This window comes from Solanum stenotomum, chromosome 4 (genome assembly GCF_019186545.1).
Source record: "Solanum stenotomum isolate F172 chromosome 4, ASM1918654v1, whole genome shotgun sequence".
NCBI lineage: Eukaryota > Viridiplantae > Streptophyta > Magnoliopsida > Solanales > Solanaceae > Solanum > Solanum stenotomum.
In genome coordinates this window covers 16,450,093-16,455,916 of record NC_064285.1, presented here as the reverse complement: position 1 = coordinate 16,455,916, position 5,824 = coordinate 16,450,093, and positions in this window count along the sequence as shown.

The following is a 5,824-nucleotide window of genomic DNA, read 5'->3' as shown; positions in this document are numbered from 1 at the left end:
CCCAGAAATAAGGCATATCGGCGATGTTGAGGGCCCTTTGGCGAATCGCCGACAACACTCGGCGAGCTAAGACTATCCCACTGAATATTACAGTGTGTTTTAGGGGTTAGGGGAGAAGAAAGGATGATCAAAGGAACCTTTCGACGAGTCGCCGAGTGAACTCGGTAAGCTCCGACTTTCCGTCGAAAGTTACAGACTCAACCAATCCAAATTAAGAAATAAAGGATGATCAAAGGGGGACGTTGGTGAACCACCGAACAGTTCGGCGAGCTCGACCTAGCTCGCCAAATTGCCCAACGTGCCAAATTTCAACACTGTTTCCTAAAATTAGGCCCGCAGCCCCCGAAATCAAAATCAAACACAAACACCACTCAATTCACACAAAACCCAATCGACCTATGCCTTCGGGGCACTCAAATTTCCCCCGATTTGTCCAAAAATTGGCCATTTGATGACTTTTGCCCTTAAGAATGACGTCAAATGCTCCATCAATAGGAAAATTACGTCATTTGGCTCAATACGAGGTTACTCAGACTTCACCCAACTATACCCAACAAAAATAACTGTAACCCAACAATTTAGAATCAATTTTTAACTCATTAAACGTGGGGATTCATCATTTTAAGCAATTAGGCACAATTTCGAAACATAAAATAGGCAATCCGACATATCAAACATGATTTACACAAATACCCAACACATAACAACACATATTTACCGAAATCATTTGAGTTCAACCACTAATCGAAAGTTTGAAGTTCGCAAAAACAACCTGAGTATCGAATAGAGAATTTGATAAGCTAGGCGGCAAAGTAATCCAAATCCAAGCACGAGATCAAACACAAAAGGCGAATAAAATTCGTAAAGTAATGAAAGATCTAAAGTGCGAGTGAGAGTGTACAGGGTCAGAAATGAGAGAATGCGAAAGATTTGAAATTTTAAAATGTTTGGCCTTTTAAAACCTTTCAGTTCGCGGCCCTATCGATGGTATTAGTCGACCACGATGAACCACTCGGTGATGCGCCGAGTGGAGACTTACCTCGATGAGTATTACAGGACCTCCATTCAATATGGTGGTCTAAACGGAGGACAAAATCAGGCTCGCCGACCTGGTCGGCGAGTCACTAATTCAGAAATTGGCCCACCGAGTTTTACAGACTTCCACTTCATGTTATTATGAGCCCGACGACGGTCTAAGTCAGGCTCACCAACCTCTTCGATGAGTCACCGACTGGACTCTTGGCTCGCCAAAATGCACATTCTCAAACACACTCCACTTTTCAACCTGCATAATCAACACCCGTTATTCAAAAGCAAAATTTGAAGCATTAAAAACTTGGGTTGCCTACCAAGAAGCGTCTTAGTTAACGTCGTGACACAACGCAAGTACCTATTTAAGCTTCATTTTTGGGCTTAGTCATAGTATCACTAGGCAACCCCCCATGTTGACTTGGGTTCAAATGTGACAAAATCTGACCCATTTGGGACTCCAGCTGTTAAATTGAGACTGATTGAGAGGTCACCATCTGGTTGAGAATCGATACATCCTCATTCATTTCCTTCAACACTTTATCAGACCCTTCAACCTTGTTGAGAATACGTGAGAGCATGTCTTTCGTATGGCCACCCTAGAAATCTTTGGGCTTTTAACGCTCATAGGAAGGAACATACCTATCATTCCAAGTGGCATTACGATCACGCCAATCTCTGTCACGATCTCTCCAGCCCTCATCTCTGTTCCAACCCTGATTTTCACCCGGTCTTGGGTAGTTAGCACGATAACCTCCTCCTTGGTTGTCTAGGAAGTTCACTTCCTCATTGTACAGTGCCTCAAATTGGGCTTCATTAGGGTTCACTCGACCAACACCCACAACATTAAAATTCTTCATACCAACACCCACAACATTAAAACTCTTCATACCAACACCCACAACATTAAAACTCTTCATACCAGCACCCATGACATTAAAACTCTTCATACCAATACCCATGACTTTAACATTCTTCATACCAACACCCATGACATTTTTAGCCAATATATCCAACTAGGTCATTATCTTTGCCATGTTTTGGTTTCTCTCTTGATCCTTTTTTATTTTCTCCTTTGTCATTCTAAAGTTGAGAGGAGAGACTTGGTCTTCACGAGCGTACCATGCCTTGTTGATCTTGGTCATACAATCAAGGAGTTGGGAAGCTACTTCATACGGTTGTTGCACTATACCACCAAGAACAAGTTGATCAATAACTCCTTTGTTCGCAGAGTCAAGACTCATATAGAAGTATTGCAACAGCAAGTTGTAGGGAAATCCATGAGTTAGGCATTGCAGCACCAACTTCTTAAACCTCAACCACGTATGGATTGGCTCACCCTCTAAGCGCTTGAAACTTTGGATACTATCCCTAAGTGTCATCATCTTTGATGGAGGGAGAAATCTCACTTGGAACACTGTGATCATCCCCATCAAAGAAGTGATAGAATATCTTGGCAACTCAGTCAGCCACTTGTTTGCCTCGCCCATCAGAGAAATTGGGAACAACCTCAAACGGACAGATTCTTGCGATATGTTAATGAGAACGGTCCACAGACATCAACAAAATTCCAGATATGCTCATGGGGATCCTCATGAGCTAGCCCCCCCCCCCCCCCAATAAACCTTTCTGTTGTAGGAGCTGAAGCATGGTGCTTGTGATATGAAAATTTGTGTTTTCTCCAGCTGGAGGTAAACGAATTGCCCCAACACCACCTATATGGACTAGGTCATTGATGTTTGGGTCATTGACATCATTGAGGTTTCTGACATCATCTTGGTGGCCCACTTGGCTACCATTACTACCATTAATGCTCATCTCCTCCTCTATTTTATCACAAGCAACAAAAAACCAAAAACAAAAATAAGTAGATTCAACTATAACAAAAAAGAACACAATTCAACTTCACCAAAAGAATTTAAACAACACCACTCCCTGCAGCAGCGCCATTTTGATTTAACGTTTCAAGCACACCTCATCCAATTCTAGGTGTCAACGTTCGTAAATCAGTATAAAATCCAACAAATGAGTTGGGTTCGAATCCTACAGGGAGCGGTACGTGTTTTAAATTCAAATAGGAATTGCAAACGTGGTCTAATCATCCATAGGAATAGAAATAGAAATTATCGAAAAAGACATTAATCAAGAAAAATGGGTGACACGAATGTCAGATAGGGGTTTTGGTTTGTAATTATAAACTACAAAGCAGTCACAAAAACTTCGAAATAACAATAGGGAGAAAGATTCTCGGGATGTGATCGATTATAGTCAAATATAGATATATGGGTAATTGAAACTACTAGTAAACAACTAAATATCAGTGAGTAGGCTAGACTATAAGAGAGATAGCTTTCTCTCAAACAATTACTAGATTCATGTGATTTCTTTCGAACATCAACAAGCATGACAATGAAGAATAACCCACACCTTAATTCATCCACTCTTTCGAGTTAGATGGATAGGATTGGGTTTATAATTCACTCTCTCGAGCTAAACCCAGCTCAACCCAATACCCATAAATCATTAATTAATAATCTTAGTTCTAAAACCTCTCTCTCGATCAAGCCAAGAACACAAAGATAGAACTGTATTTGCAACTACAATTCATAAATTAAACCATAATTAATTATTAAACTCACTTCAAAATAGCATTTAAACTAGTAATTAACAATATACATAAACTCTTTTCACTACGTTCAACTCCTTCGGTGTCAATTTTAAAGATAGGATAGCGAGGCATGAAAGATTTCTACTATGCTTGTGCTATTATAGGATATAGGAGAGTGACTGTAAACACACAACTTCCACCCTCTTGGTTGTCTAATTCAACCCATAATCACATGATCACACCCCAAGAATCGGGGTTTTAGCCAAACATCATAAAAAGGTAAAACCAATTATTAAATCGATTATCCATCAACTGGGTAAAAGTGATTTAGTCTTTACAATGCTTCAATTTGTAGAATATTTGAAACCCACTTCCAAAATCTCCAAATTAAATCTCTCAAATTCTTCAAAACTATGAAAAGCTATGGAGAAAAGTGTTTCGAACTAATTCAGTCTAAGTTAGCCTCAAAACTATCCTCAACATAACTCCACCTCCTCAAATAAATGTTCAAAATCTAATTTATAGTCGCCAAAATTAAGCCACAAAAGGTCATTAGCGGAAGTAAGGCGGCCTCGCCGAACCACTCGGTCAGCCGCCAATCGATCTCTTGCATCACATTTTGCCTTGGCACTCAACATCCTCATGGTTTGTAACTTTGAGCGATCTCTTTTTGCTTCGCAGAACAACTCATCGATTCGTCGACTACTCTTTTTTGTCGCCAACTTGATTTATCCCCTCAGAGCTGGCACACTAGAACTTTAGGCGGTCAAGTTAGCCACTCGGCGATTCACCAAATGCTCTTGGCGATCACCAGGCCTGTCTTTCTTCATATCTTCAACTTGTTTTGTTCCTTTTTGCTTGTTAGTGTCCTTTCTTTGTTCCTCAATCCATATACCTGAAAATCAAGGATTTAACATCAGTTTATGGCACAAATTAAGCATTTGAGAACACTAAATCTATATACACAAAGCCCTAAATGAGTCCAAATCTCAGACTCATCAACCATAGGTCGGTTTATGCTTCTATGCCAGCTGCCAAGAGTGGGCAGTCAGCCCGACTGTCTTATGGTTCTAGGCGAGGTAGTTATGGTAGTTCGTGTGGTTCGCAACAACAATTATTTATGTCTAGATCTTACTTTAATTGTGGGATTCATGTCAAATGATGCGACATTGTCCTCTGCAAACTGATTCAAGACCTCAGCATTCTCTTACAACTGCTCTTGTTAGGGATTCAAAACCTCTGGCCAGGGATCGAGGCAGTGTTCAGTCCGATAGAGGTGACATGCCTACTGGTGGAGGTACTTTAGCTCCACATGGTAGAGGTATAGGTTCTACTCAGGAAAAATGATGTGGTGGACCCTTGTACTTGTATGCGTTTGTATTGTAAACCCTTCTACTTATCCCTTTGCCATCTAAACACCTAAATCCATTGAAACACAACATTTTGAACCCATTTTTTCCTACTCAATTGTGTGTGTATCACAAACGCTCGACACGTAATATTTAAAATAATTATAAAATGACATTTATGATTATAAAATGACAAGTGTATATATAGCCACTCCAGATCATCCTTTCCCTTTTATCGTATTTGATTAATGTATCTGTACTTCTTTTTTCAATTTTTATTTGCCTTTGCCATAGCTATTCCCATTCCCACAAATCACAATCTCTTTCCATTTCTCTCACTCATCTTCCTTGCATTTTTTCTTTCCCAACCTCTTCTACTCTTTCCAATGAAGAAAAAATGTTGAAATGATTTCTGCTTGTTCACAATCTCCTAGAAGCTCGGAGTTGATTTTGGATTATGTTGGGTTGCAATTTAAATGGTGACTGATGGCGTTGAGGAAGAGTGGGGATATGTTGGGTGGTCTGGTTGTTCACAATTCTCATCGGAGTTTGGGGCTGGCGGCGTTGTAAGGGTCGAGGTTTATTGGTGGAGTTGGTTTGGGGTTTTTTGTTGTTGTTGCTGTTGTTGTCAGCTCTCAATTATAGCTGTCGGTTGAAGCTTGTTTGAGATAGTGAGCACGGAAGTGGTCTGATTGGAGAAGGTGTGGTAGAGGAGAAGAAGGCAGTGAGGTTGGGTTTTGTTTAGGACTGAAATAGGGGTCATTTGGGTGGTAGATAACTGGGTCAATGCGGGAAATTATTTGAGTTTTTTTTGTTGGTTTTGTTTGATTTTCAACTT